At 37.5% G+C, this 15,722-nt stretch overlaps 1 long non-coding RNA gene across 1 annotated transcript; it reads left to right on the top strand.

The window, feature by feature from the left end:
• The first annotated feature begins 8,623 nt into the window (after positions 1–8,623).
• On the top strand, positions 8,624–15,722 carry LOC113644272. The gene is made up of 5 exons (XR_003440969.2): positions 8,624–9,163; positions 11,749–11,894; positions 14,146–14,325; positions 15,136–15,279; positions 15,420–15,722. It is a non-coding gene; the product is annotated as an uncharacterized LOC113644272 (long non-coding RNA).

Genomic DNA, 15,722 nt, shown 5'->3' with positions numbered 1-15,722 from the left:
ATAATGGAGGCCAACATCCCAGTGAGGGTGGGGAGTGTTATGGGTATTCCCACAGTGGCAGACACTAAACTCTTTCACTTTCAGTTTTCTTTATTTTCTCCTTCCACATTAGTCATTCTTAGACACCAATCACTCCTGAATCTGTAACCAGTAAATAAGCTACAGTATGATTCGCACACCTCAAAATACCAGTACGAAAAAGTACACGCTCAGCAAACTATTTCTGCAAATGTCTGGCCAAGCAAATTGGAAATGAACAAACAACACTGCATGGGTGATGGGAGGTAAAGCTTTGTGCACTTGGGCAAAAACCCCACCACCTGTTGTTGCTTTCCACTTCTGGGAAGGTTTCCAACAGACCATGAAATGTGACTCTGGGAATTTGTTACTACTTGTACTGTATACAGTATAATACATTGCCACAATGTAGCACCAAGAGCATGTAATTGTAAAATTACAGTACACTTCTGAAAATAAAATGTAGTTGTTAATAGCTTTTAAAATGGATCATTTAGTTTGATGAGGCATGGTATTGTAAAGGCAGAAGAGAATGTTTGTGCTGATGTGAGTGTGATTACTGTTATTATTACTATTATTATAATGTAATCAGCTTTTTTATTTGTTCTTTCCATTAGTTTCAAACATGTTACACACTTGATGTTGTGTATCCACCACATTAGAAGGATTCGGCCATTTTGTCCACACAGACTGCTCAAGTACTTGTTCAGTCTCTTGTCATTTCTAGACTGGATTACTGCAATGCACTGCTGGCAGGTCTACCTATGAACGCAATCTGTCCTCTGCAAATGATCCAAAATGCAGCTGCCCGGCTTGTTTTCAACCTGCCAAAGTTCTCGCATACCACCCCGCTGCTGCGATCCCTCCACTGGCTTCCGGTAGCTGCACGCATTCGATTCAAAACACTGATGCTGGCCTACAAAGCCAAAAATGGACCAGCTCCCTCTTACCTCAAAGCCCTCATCATTCCTCGCACTGCACCCCGCAACCTCCGATCTACCAGCACTGCTCGACTGGTTCCACCATCTCTCAGGGTAAGAGGCAAGTATACTACAAGATTCTTCTCTGTTCTGGCACCAAGGTGGTGGAATGAACTTCCCCTAGAGGTCCAAACAGCTGAGTCACTGGCTACTTTCATGCGGCGGTTGAAAACCTACTTATTCAGGAAACACTTCAACTAGCACTTCTTTCCTTATCTTTTGCATTTAAAAAAAAAAAAAAACCTTTGACACTTTTTCATTGTAACTTTGAACAAATGTTTTAAACTCATGGTATCTTAAGTATGTAACCTAGTGAACCAGCATTAATGTATTCAATGTTAGAGATTTAAGCACTTATGTACGTCGCTCTGGATAAGGGCGTCTGCCAAATGCTGTAAATGTAAATGTAAATGTATCCACATGATGTGCACCAAGACCAGATAAGAGAAGTGGTTACAATAACTAACTTTATTTACAAAGCATATAATTATAAATGAGGATAGACCTATCAGTGTCTTGCAAATATGGAGTGCACCAAGACAGGATGGGCTTTCATTAAAAATTATCCCATTAGTACTATTATTCCATAAAGCACTAGGCAACAGAATGGAATACAAAATACCATTTCAGTAGCCACTCCAAAGATGTTTTCAGTATTAGGGCTGTTAGATAGGTGTTAAATGAGAAAAGCCACCACAAATTTAAGACTATGCACTAAATTGTAGGAAACTTTCCCAAGCTTCAATACTAATGTGTAGAATAGAACAGCTTTTGGGAAACAACATAACCTTAATGGCCTGACTGCATTGTAACCCGATCTGATCCATGCAAGAAGAGGATGATGAAGCTTTTTATGTTAATTTTTCAGGAACAGCAATGAAGTTCGTAGGTCAGTTTGACCAGGGGCATATTTAATTATCCAAAAGTGTCAGAAACCAAAAAATCCCAATAAACAATCTCATTATTATTATTTAATGCAATGGGTTTTTTTTCATAAAAAAATGCATATTAAACCTTTTTTAATGAACATTGCAAAGGCCCGCATATAAAATACAATAGCTTAAATTGACATAAATATGTTTATTATAATTTACATTTTGGAAATTTTATTGGGAGTGATGTTGCCCGGATGAGATCACCCAAATGTGCATGTAAATCCATTTCATCTAGCTACTTCCACTTCATTCCCAAAAAAACAGCTTCCTTCTTGATTAGTCATTTCAAGACAGATTTTCTGTATTTAGTTTGGTATTACCAGCTCAAAAGCTGTCTTGATGTCTGTCACACGAAGCATTGCAATCCTAGTGGGCCCTGGAACTGTCTTTATGTTTTCCACAGAGAGTATTTATGTGTATTTGGGGATGAACACCACTTTGTTTCAACATTTTTTGATGTGAATGTCTTGCTTGGAAGAATATGAATAGCAGTTTTCTTATTTTGTTCATAATCAGAATCATCAGACTCAGAATATACCTTCATCTTCAGACAAATCCTACTCTATTTCACCATCATGGTCAAAAAAATTAGTTCAAGTGTCTCCAGGGCCGTTTACATCTGCTGCACATTTTGTAAAGCTCTGACAGAGATATCATATGTAGCTGTAATGTTGGTAGGACTCCCATGCAGAGAATCTTTGTGTTTTCTCCTACCCCACTGAGTGTCCACTCCACTGCCTGGACTTTCATTGGGTGGACAAGACCTGCCGCCTGCCCAGGGTTTCATGCCATACTGTGAATATGAAGTGTATATCTAGCTAGGAAAACAAAGCTTAAAACCTAGGGAAACCAAGGTCAGAAGCTACAGTTTGAATAATAACACAAATATATTTCTGCCTAAGATTCAACTTTATTGTCATTGTGCAAGGTACTTGTACAGAGCCAATGAAATGCAGTATCTAGAGAGACGCTGAGCCTCGCGATGTGTACGCACCGCCATCTTGGGTCATATATAGGCAGCCTGTGCTAAATATTCAATCTAGGAGCAGTGATTTGCCAAACCTCCCTTATTACTGTCACACACATTTCTTCTGATTTTATTTTGTAGTAACGAGTAACGAAGATGCTTAGTGGAAATATAACGGAGTAAAAGTATAAATTTTATCTAGGAAATGTAGTGGAGTAAAAGTGAAAGTTGACATAAATTTAAATAGCGAAGTAAAGTACAGATACATGAAATTTCTACTTAAATATAGTAACAAAGTATTTTTACTCCGTTACATTACAACACTGCATTTAATTAATAACCATTTAATCATTTACAAACAATTACCTTTAAAAGGAGACAAATAAAATTGTTGTAAATACTTGCTGTTGCTTAAATAAAGATTTTCCTTACCTTTTGTCATGGTTGAAGCACCTGTCTCGTCCTTCGATCGCCATCAGAGGGAACCTTCCCCTGAGTATTAGTAGTTTCCGGACTACGTTTCCCATAATCCCTTACTGGGACTGATTACACCGCCACCTGCTTCCAATCACCCACTTCCTATAAAAGCCGAACTTGAACTTGACTCCTGTGGGAAGTCTCGATTTGCCACGGCTGTCAGGCTGAGTGGTTATTTCCTGTGTTTATCCTGGTTTGTTACTTCTGTTTTTCCTGTCTTACGATTGTCTCCCGCCTGCCCTGACCTTCTGTCTGTATTACTGACTAGGATTACTGTCTCTACTACGTTGTTGTGTTTGCTGATATTGGCCCAAGCTTGTTGTACTATGAGAGTGATAATAAAGCTTGCAAATGGATCCTTAGCCTTACGACCTATCATTACACCTTTACTTTTCTTCCGGAGATTTATTGTGGGGAGTTGGAAGGTCTTCATCATGATTAAGTCAGATTTTCCATCCTAGAAACTCTTCTGTGAGACTGTCGTTGTGTCTTTGGCTCTGTGTGAGACTGCCTCTCACTGTGATGCTTTACTGTATATAATGGAGGCCAACAGCCCAGTGAGGGTGGCAGTGAATGTGTTATGGGCATTCCCACAGAGGCAGCTGGGAAACTCTTTCACTTTGTTTTTTTTCCTCCTTCCACATTAGTCGTTCTTAGACACCAACCACTCCTGGATCTGAAACCAGTAAATAAGCTATAAACCACAACTCAAAAGACCAGTATGAAAAAGCACACGCTTTTGTGCAGGATGTTTTTTGGAGACTAATGACAGATGTTCCTCTCAATGTTCCTCTCAAGGTTATTTGTCTTTTCAGGGGTTTTTTTTCTCTTATAATTCAAAAGTCAGCAGTGCCTGTCGGTCATATTGTATAACAAAAGATGACCTGGGTGCCTAAAATAATATGTAAACATCCAAATATTCTGTCCTTAAATGGCTTTCCAATTCATTTCTGCACATTCCTGGCCAAGCAAATTGGAAATGAACAAACAACACTGCATGGGTGATGGGAGGTAAAGCTTTGTGCACTTGGGCAAAAACCCCACCACCTGTTGTTGCTTTCCACTTCTGGGAAGGTTTCCAACAGACCATGAAATGTGACTCTGGGAATTTGTTACTACTTGTACTGTATATAATAAATTGCCACAATGTAGCACCAAGAGAATGTAATTGTAAAATTACAGTAAACTTCTGGAAATAAAATGTAGTTGTTAATAGCTTTTAAAATGGATCATTTAGTTTGATGAGGCATGGTATTGTAAAGGCAGAAGAGAATGTGTGTGTGTGTGTGTGTGTGTGATTACTGTTATTATTATTTGTTATTTTATTGATTACTGTTACAGCTTTTTTATTTGTTCTTTCCATTAGTTTCAAACATGCTACACACTTGATGTTGTCCTTACCAGTTCTGGCTGCCTTTCTTACAGACTTCTTCAGTATCTGTATATCATGAAATAAAATAATGCTATGGCAATTTAATACATCTATATACTTAAAGCATTTCATGTATAGATTTACTGTGTGAATATTGTTTAAACCCCTGTTATGTTCGTTTTTCAGGAACAGCAATGATGTTCCTAGGTCAGTCTGACCAGGGTCATGTTTAATTATCCAAAAGTGTCAGAAACCAAAAAATCCCAATAAACATATCTCATTATTATTATTTAATGCACTTGTGTTATTTTTTTTCACAAAAAAGTGCATAATAAACATTTTTTAATGTACATTGCAAAGACCCTTGTATAAAATACAATAGTTTTAATATGTTCAATTAAACATTTCAAACAATTATTTTTTTTATTCAGTAGAAGTTTTACACACACACACACACACACACACACAATTTTTTTTAGATATGTAAACTATATTCAATTTTAAGAAATTACACAGGATACAGCAGGGCCGGTTCCAGCCAATTATATTTGGGTGGGCAATCATCCTCATCACGTGCCTGTTTCCAGTTGTTAATACTACACAAGGTAAATACAACATTGTCGGTATTGGCATATTATGTCATGAGAAACAAGGGTGCATCACACAGAACAGAAGACCTTTGGTCGTGTATGCTACCTGAAATGATTGAATGCACTGAATATATTACCTAAAGCACACTTTGTGTAATTAGCGTATATTGGCTGGAATGGGTATTTATTCAAATCACTAATCACCCAGACTGGGGCAGAAATAGCAGAGAGATGGGTCTGCTTTGGAGCACTTGAGGACTGCGGAGGAGCAGTGCTTATGGAGGGTAAAGCTGTAGTGTATCCTCCGATGTGCCAGCAACAGAGACACAGGTAGCACCGATACTGCTTTATATGCTTAAAAACGTTGCATCGCTCAATACATCAAGTTGTAACGATAGTCAAAGAAGTAATAAAATTTAATGTCAGTCAGATTATGAGCATTCGTTAGCTGCTGCACAGCAATCCCAAATTGACAAAGGTAGGTAAACCTTCAAAAAAACAGTCAGTATTAAGCTAGAGCCTGTAATCGTGTCGAACTGACAGAAGCATGAGGCGAGTGGTGAAAAATTATTCTGTGCTGTAGGAATGGGGTTTTGTTTGGGGCTGCTGCAGACAGATCATTGTCCATTGGCTATAGGCTGCCCACCCAATCAGAAGTTAGAAATCATGCTGTGTTATTTTTCTCTTGAGGTAAAAAAAAAAAAAAAATCAGACTTTCATTGAGTGGACAATACATGCCGCCTGCCCAGGGTTTCATGCCATATTGTATTAAGTGTATATCTGGCTAGGAAAACAAAGCTTAAAACCTAGGGAATTGTAAAGGTCAGAAGCTACAGTTTGAATAATAATACAAATATATTTCTTTATATATTTCACGCCCTTGGATATGTCTATGGGCAAACAGGGGCAGTTCTAGACCTTTTTTAGGGTTGCTCCAGCCCCCCTGTCTGTTATCTCAGCCACCCTAAAACTAGCATTTTTACTTTCAAAAATAAATGGATGTTAAATTGCCTAGGCTAATAATGAAGAGAAGTAATAGATAGGAGAGTCATTTTTTATATGGTCTCTGTATACTTGATATGCTTATACTATATCATGTTTCATCATAGTACATAGTACAGTCACTGCTGTAAATAGGTTAGGCTACACTTCAGCCAAAATGAACTAATTTAAAAAAGCAACAGACAAACGCACCATAAGGTAACGTTAACGTTAAAATGCGTTAGAGTGTCAGTTAATGTCAAAAGTAACTGCGTTACAATAACGCGTTACTAAAATGTATGTATTGTGAGGATGTATTTTATGTCATCCCACAAGTAAAAGTTTGTTGGAGCTTAAGTTATAAAAAGTTGTACTACTACTGCATGTTTCTGCTATAGTAGTGAACTTAACGTACAGAGATTTGTGTGTGGCTATTATATATATATATATATATATATATATATATATATATATATATATATATATATATATATATATATATATAATGTACAGTACTGTGGTGACATTAAAGAAAGATCAGTTATATCAATACCAGTGAAATTTATTTTTATGTATTAATGACTGCATTCATTGGACACACCGTTCGTAGAGAATGCACACATACATGAACTGGTTTGATTCAAAACTGGCATCATTACATCATGCATAAAAATTTGGTGTCCACCTTTGCCATTTTAAATAATACCATAACTTTTGGCTTACTATGTAGTCAAATAATATATAGTATAAAACGCTTCTTGTTTTAAATTCTCACTGAGGGTTAAGCCCCCCTAAAGGTGAAATCCTAGAACCGTCCCTGGCAAACAATATCAGCCAATGAGCCTGCTCTGCCCAGGGCAGCCTGTGCCAAATACTGCTCTGCTTCCCGGATAGCACGTGGTTTCTCTTAGCACAGAATGACCTACATTTCTACTTATTATAAGCTACCATCTCTCCACTATAAGGGAAATGATTACATAGCAGTATAAACAATTTATACATTTCTGTTTTCAACAGTCTGAAGGGTTGTTGATTGTAGTGAGACCTTAGTGGGTAAAATAAAAATAACATAACATAAAATGCTTGATTTCATTCTATTACTACACTGAAATACAATGTAATGTTTTATATCTAAAGTTGAGTTTTAAACTGTGCAATTTTAAAGTGTTAAAGTGTGCAATTTAATATGTGTTACAGTAAGTAACTTTTAATTTTGCAGCATACAGAAGAAAGTGGCTTCAAATAAGTCAGTTTAAAGTTTGATATCTCAGTAAACATGTACATTTGGGCAAGTCGTGGCCTAATGGTTAGAGAGTCTGACTCGTAATCCCAAGGTTGTGGGTTCGAGTATTGGGCCGGCCACGACTGAGGTGCCCTTGAGCAAGGCACCGAACCCCGCAACTGCTCCCCGGGCACTGCAGCATAAATGGCTGCCCACTGCTCTGGATGTGTGTTCACTGCTGTGTGTGTGCACTTTGGATGGGTCAAATGCAGAGAACGAATTCTGAGTATGGTTCACCATACTTAGCCGTATGTCACGTCACTTTTTTTTTTTTTTTTACATGTAACAAGCTTTTTATATATAAATATATGTATCTTAGATGACATTAAATATATTAATTTTTTGGTGTGTATTTGGGACAACTATCATAAGTACAGTAATATATTGGGCAAATCCAAACAATAATAATAAAAAAAATCTATGGATTTGCAAATATGAACTGCAATCTCAGTTGCTTAAAGAGTTCAATCTCATAAGAAAGAGAAATGTAGATCTTTGTATAACTGGCGCCCTCTAGAGGCTGAGTCTGATACTCCTTAATTTTTTTTTTTTGATAAAATATTAATGATTTAATACCCTGTAGATTAAAGATCATTGACATTCGCATTACTGGTTCTTGGTATGACGAATGTTATATATAAAACCACTGGAGCTGCGAGCATCGATTTGAGCACAGAGTAAGTCATGATCTCAGACATCCCAAGTGTCCCGGAAGTTCCGGGAGTCTCCCGCATATTGATAGCGGCAAGAGCGCGCATGCGCGACAGAGACTTGCACGGCAGAGAGGGGGAGCGAGAGACCTTGCGTTTGCCGTAACCCACCGACCCTGTCAATTTAGGACCGACTCAATTTTTTATGATTTTTTGCTTTAAGTCCGACCGACTTGCCGGTTATAAATTTGCCTTAAGACCGACCTTTTTTTTTACTCTTCAAACAACTAATACAAAAACAATAAAATAATATAAATTATATTTTAATAAGTATTGTAAATATATAAATTGCCTAGGTCTACATACAAACGAAGGCTACGTTATTTCTTTTAAATAAAAACCCGTGACGTCATCTATGTTTACACTATTGGTTACCGGATGTCACACTATGTCCTGTGCGTTCGCTTCGTCTCATTCACTGCCAGAGTCAACGGTTCGCGCTGGGTAATGATGGCAGTCACCGTTCAAAGGCATACGGGTTCAGGCAACATAATACATCTAAAAATTAATTGAAACAGCTCGACACCGCTTTAACTTGGCACGAAGTTCTGGGAAAAAAAAACTGTGCCCGGCATCAAAATAAGGTTTGCAACGATGCGCCTGAAGGCACGGGTCGAAGATCCAGTCAGTGACGTCACGATATGCTAATTTGTTTAAAGTCATACCTACGTAATCACCATCACCCAAATTGTACCTTTTTTTTACATTGAAACTTGAAAAAAAAATATATAGACCTACCTACCGACCCTTTTTTTTTTTTTTTTACTGTTACTGCAAACCAAAAGGATATTTTTAAGGATGGCCTCATTAAGCGCATGTAAGACAGAAAGCATCCTGATTGGCCTGTTTCGGTAAGCCAACCAATCAATTGTCAGTGTGGGCGGGCTTTTATCTCTTCTCCCGAACCGAATTAATCAGTGTATCACTCAAGTGTCACGTATTGAGAGTGACAGTCACTCATTTGGGTCTTTTGTCACGCTCTCCCGCCACATATTGTATTTGTCACGCAGAAAAACTTACTATTTATCATATGGCTCTCAAGACAGAGTGACATCTCCAACCCCCAGCGCCCCCAATTTTATAATAAATTAAAGTGTATTGCATCGTTGATGTTATAGGTAACTTTTAAAATCAAGTCATATTTGATATCCTGGCCATGGATGCATTAATCATTGCATCTGTCTTTCAAAGATGTCAATTAATGTCACTCTTGCCTGTCTTCAAAACTTGAGATCCCTGCACCCCAGCTCTGGAGACATGACTCATAATTGCTAACAAAGCCTTATTGGTTAGCATATTTGCCTCATGCCATCAGGGTTTAGGGTTTGATTTCATCTTGCATGTTCTTCCCCGTGTGTCATGGGTTTCCTCGGGGCTTCTCCAAGTCCAAAGACATGTTTTAGATTGCCATTTCTAAATTGTATGTAGAGTGTGAGTGTGTGTGCAGTTGTATCTGTACAAGGTCCTGCCTTGTGCTCCAAGCCTCCTATAATAGACTCCATGCTTCTTGTGACCCTGCATAGGATAAGATGTTCAGAAAATGGTTGGATGAGCGTGTAGCATATATAGGAAGAAAATGCTGCATTCTAGTAAACCATTCTCTCTAGAAATATGTCTTTTTAAAACACGTGTAGTTCTGTGATTAATCGAAGTACTGAATTGTAGTGTAACAGGTATTGTTCCGCAACTATTCTTGGATTGATAAGCAAGTTTTTGTCAGACAAATGAGCACAGAAATGCGTTTTTACAGCATGTGATTGAAATAATCTCTATCTGTGCAGCCAGTGACTCACTTTAAATTTTTCTTCCATACCTCCTTTACCATCACAGGTTCCTGTTGAATCCAGAGTCAATCATTAGAAAGAGAGAACAAATTCAAATAATTTATTTATGGACCCTTTGTTTTACCCCAGTTTTGTAGGACACCTTATTTATGGACCCTTTGTAGGACACCATTTACCACAATTTAAGGTCAGAAGTCCTCCAAATAGTTGGAAGGGCTGATGAAAGGGCAATGATCTGAGAAATAATCGATCGGTGCTTTATGGCAGATTAGCTAGACTGAATTGTCTCCTGAGTAAAAGGGACCACTTAAAGGAGGGCATGAAAAAAAACATGCTAAGCTCCAAGCACTTACATCTGATCATGTAGTAGTATATGATGTTGCTTTTTAGCAGTAATGGGAACATCCTGAATTGAAGGGAAGGAGGAATGCAGTCAATACAGTTCAGTCCATGAAGAAAATCCTTTCCAGACTGGACACAATTGAGACTCTGCACACTCTGGGTCATGTTCCAGCATGAGAATGACTAAAAGCATACTGACAATACTGAAATGGCTTTAGGACAATTCTGTGGGAGTGGGAGAAACATCCAAAAGCAAACATCCAAAAGCAAAAATCTTGTCAAGACCCAAGAAGAGTCTAAGTTCTACAACATATCTAAACAAGAGCTGCTTTTCATTTTTAACAAATGTACAGAATAAAAAAAAATCTGATGCAACATATATTATGCGCAAAAAGGGCCTCTATTCTTAGTGCAAACTATTCATACAGTCATCGTCAGATCCAATATGCTGTAGTTATCACTTTATGTCAACAGATGGAGATGTAGCTCTTTTTTTCTAAAGCTGATTTGAATCAGTTCATAGGCCTTTTCCAGAAGCTTTGGTATCAATGCAGTATTTCTAACTCAAATTCATTCATTTTTATCACCATCTGGAGGTACTTTACTGATAATACAAAAGATATCAATATAATTGAGCATGCTTAAATTCTGAGATGAATCACAATCAATAGGTGAAAGGAGACATTAGAGTTCAGTTCCAAAAAATCACCCCAGATGTGACTGTGAGGAAAATACTTAATGTATGAGTATTGTTCATTCAGCTCAGAGAAAATGAGGGAGATCCATGCAAAGTAAGCAGATGAAATTCTATGAGAATTGAATATTAAAGAGCCTTACTGGCTTTCACAATCCTGACGGTCTCTCTCTCTCTCTCTCTCTCTCTCTCTCTCTCTCTCTCTCTCTCTCTCTCTCTCTCTCTCTCTCTCTCTCTCTTGTTCTATGCCACTGGGGTGTCAAAGGTGAAATGTCTGCAAAAGCCTTTTTTTTTTGTCTTTTGAGTAATATGTACATTGTCTCTGCTGTCACTCTGGTCTTCTCTTCACACTAAAGCTAAAAAAAATTAAATCAACAACGACGACGACAACCGAGTCATGATAATTGGAGAACGATAAAGAACCACCTGAAAAAAGAGATTATAGGAAATAATCAATTCCCCTTGATTAATTTCCCTCATATTTGAAACGGTTCATTTTTCATATGTACATATTTATAAGAGGTTGTCAAAACTTCTGGTAATAATATTTGTTTAGCTGTATGACAAATCCATTTTATTTAAAAAGCTAAAGCTAGTCTGTTCTTTTGCCACTCAGTTTGCCATCATCGCACCTCTTGGACAATATCATCAGCTCATTCACATTCACGATCATGGCTCATCCTGTTATGATTCAATGATTGCTACTACCATAAGTACAGAGAGCTGGAATCCCACAATACCAAGTGTGCTCATTTAAGAAGGGTAAGTAATACACTTTTACCATGAGCATCATAGACTCTCTCTACAGAAGTCACAAGATGATGTCAAGAGTCTGTTTTCCCAGAGCTGTCAATATATTCAGCTCACATCAGTGGGAATGGGTTACCATCCCACTTGTCTATTAGTCAGTGAAAGACCTGCTTACATAAGCAGTTAGTCCATGCTGCCATAATTTTGCATAGATTTATGACAGTATCTGCACACAATGGCTTCCCGTCTTTGGCAGTACAGCATGGTAGCGACAGCTGAGTGTTGGTGAAGGATTAAAGAAAGACCTGATTCTCATTTGCTCTGCAGAATGAAAGAAGCCTCATTTCTGTATATTGCATTCACTGTAGCAAATAGAGATCTGATATACATTACAGATGGATGAATGCATAGAAGAGCATCTGATCTGAAACATTCTAATGTACAATATCTCACCCATTAAAAGCATGAAAATGCTAAATTAACATGACCAAAAAGGTTAACAGGAACCACAAAGCAAGGACATTTTTTTTTCAATTTACACTGTATTAATCTTTCTATAAAGCATTGTCCCTGAAACAATGTGGAATACACATATTTTAGTTTTTTCTATTTGTCTATTTGTACAAAGTTTACAAATTTTGAACATTAATGGCAGTGTTTCCTTTTAATACCAAAATCAAAGCCTCTATTTAATTCTAGCTGGGAAGCACGGTGGTGGGAGCACTATTGTTTGCTGACTTACTTTACACCTATTAAAGGCAGCAGTCTGATAACTGTCATATTTCCTGCCATGCAGTTTTTATATACACCTCAGGTTGTGAGAGAAATATCTAGTCTTTCATAATTTAGCATAATAAAGTACTTTTCTTTAGTATATTTAGTATCACAGTCGCCTCTGTGTTAATATTCAACATTGGATTCTTATTCCACATGTGTATGAAAAAAAATCTACATGTGTGTTCTGTTTTTAAATGAATAACTGCTTATTCTTTAATGATCACAGAACACAAATCATGCCTATAATTACCTGTATGGCTTTTATCAGAGATCTCCATTCTTAAGCTGATTTAAGCTTAATCTTTTTCTTCATTACATGTACAGTCAGTAACTCCTGCTTTATCACTGTCTCAGAATGTAGTATATGCTCAGTATGTGCTGTTGGTATGTTTTGTAATTTACTCTGGACATGCTGGCTAAAAGTAAATCTAATATTTATATCTTGCTTCACCGAACTGCATTCCACACAAAACAAATGGTGCTAGTAATGGAATTTAAATACTTGTATTATGTAAAATTGCCCCTTAAAATGATTATTTCTAAGAATAGATTTCAAGCTTCCCCTGTTATTGATAGTCTTGGAGCATAATATGTGTCCCAGTTCGCCTGCGCTCTTCCAGCCGGACTCACACAGGCTGCAGGATACCGTGTTTGGAAATCCCTTTTCTGGCTTGCCTGCTCCATTATGATGATAATCGCCTTGGTAACCAGGGGCAGGCCCTAATCAGCCTCCCCTCGGCTCATCTGCAAGCCTGCTGAGACCGAATGCAAATGTGCTCATTACCACATGCCCAGCTGAAGGACCTGAGCTCCATTCTCTCCCTGTCCAAACAGCATGACAGTGTTAGTAACAAATTAAGTCCTTTTTTTTTTAGTTCTGTGTTTTTAGGATAGCTCTTTATTCTGATACGTGTTTTGCAACATTTCAGTGCCAATATTAATTCCATTGCCCTGAATGGTTTTTGGAGTGTGTTTGGCCACTAAGTAGGGTATTGTGCAGGAGAGCTAGTTTTTTAAATGCTTCGGAGATTACAGGGTTTATCATATGTGACTAAAGTCATTATAATCTTCTTAAAATGCTTTAAGAAGAATCAGAGAGACATTTACAATGGATTAATAGTAGAACAACTAGGTTATAATAGGAGACCCTTGATTTAGTTCCTGGTATTAAAAAAAAAGTTTGGGATGAATTTAAACATCTTTGATCCTTTAATGAATAAAACCATGAATATTAGCATCCTGAGCGCTAGGTGTGCACATCAGGAGGCACATCATCAGGAAGCACTTGATGCCAGTTCAGCATTAGAGATAATGCTTAATTAATTTTTGTTATTGTTATTGTTATTATTAAATAACAACTCTTATGTCAGACCACACAAATTAAGCTAATATGCAGCTAATTTTTTTTGTGGACAGACAACACAAGCAAAAGTGGCATAAATGCTTCCATTTTCTTTAGTACTGCTTCTGTTCTGCTTCTTTTTAGGTCTTTCACAAAACTCCCAATGGCTGGATTAAAATTCGGTGTCTGCCAGAATTTTTTACTCAGATACTGTATGTAAGAATACTCTCAAAACCTTATCAAAGCAAGCTGGAGAAAGTCTCAAACTGTGCTGCAGGATTTCTCACTGTGCTTCACCGTACAGTACATACAACAACTATGAAGGTAAGAAAATAGCTATTTTTTTGTAACTCACTCACACACACTCACACATACATACCTTATTTTAAAAAAGTTAGAGAAACCTGAAGGAGTTGCTGTCTCAGTGGAGTTACAAATGTAAAACAGCGCTGAGCCACCCAAGTTCAAAATGGAAATGCTTCATAACCCTCATTTCCAGAAGCCCAAATCATAGTGCATGAAACTAAATATGTAATCAGTATGGAAATTTTCTGTTTCTGCATCATGTTGGTGCTGATTTCATAGTTATTGATGATAATCGGTGACTGATGGGGAAGGCACATGGAGATTTGAGCTTCGTGCTTTGGCGTATACATGAATGTTTATATTGCGCGTTTAGGCTTGTACACCTGCTTCACACTCAGCACGTCATAATTCATTTTCTGTAGCCTTATTATGCCTAAATCAGTGTCAAACAGATTAGGCATAAACTATAGAAATAGCAAATATTTAACAAGTAATACATCGTAAGGAAAAGGTTCATGTGATGTGGTGAAATGGCTTTTTTTTTTTTAAATTTAATGAGATTTGTTTTGAAGTCACATTCCTTCTTTGACTCACTGCAAGCGTTAGTAGGTGTGTGAATTAGGGACGGGTCTGGATTGAGACGTGCAGGATAGTGAGTTAGGATAGGAGTGGCAGTATGTGGGTATGCCTGACACTGTTATATATAGTGGCTGATTAGACTGTATGAATTTTAATCTTGCTCTCATGCAATCTCTGTCTTCCTTATCTCACTTCTTCACCTTTATCTTTTGTGTTCCATTTTATTCTCGCACTGACTCTTTTACTCAGACCTCGCTCAGACTGTCTGCTCTCATGGGGGTTGTGATGATGGAGAGACAACAACTGATTTGAATGTGACACAAGTTGGAAGGCCACAGTGTATTGCATCTGCCTGTTCTGTGCTGAGAGCATGATGTGAAGTGCTGGAGAAGCGTGAGTGTCTGTGCATGTTGTATATACTGAAGTACTTCTCATACGTGACCCTGAGCATGTGCTGAATTTGTTCTTGTTCTGTTAATACATAATTATGAATTATCAACACATACATAACCACAGAGGTAAAAATGTTGCAGAATGTACCTGGTGCCTTGAGACTCTAATCAGGAGGATGATTCAAGTGCCACTGCAGCTCTTATGCAAGAGGAGAGAATTTCTTCACACACGTTACTAGTGCCAACTTGACTCAAACCCGGAAACACATCTCAGTCCCAGTGAGCACTACACTGGCACAAAAAAAAAAAAAACAGTGATTATTAAACTTCAAATCTGTTTCTATACAGTATTTACTTCATTGTGTTATGATGTACATTGCATTCTACAGGTGTATTTGTTTTTCAGGACTTTTCTTCAATGCATAAAAATTCAATTTAAAGCAA

Source organism: Tachysurus fulvidraco, chromosome 16 (genome assembly GCF_022655615.1).
Source record: "Tachysurus fulvidraco isolate hzauxx_2018 chromosome 16, HZAU_PFXX_2.0, whole genome shotgun sequence".
Taxonomy (NCBI): Eukaryota; Metazoa; Chordata; class Actinopteri; order Siluriformes; family Bagridae; genus Tachysurus; species Tachysurus fulvidraco.
The sequence above is the reverse complement of the archived record's forward strand: the minus strand, read 5'-3'. Positions and strand labels throughout refer to the sequence as shown.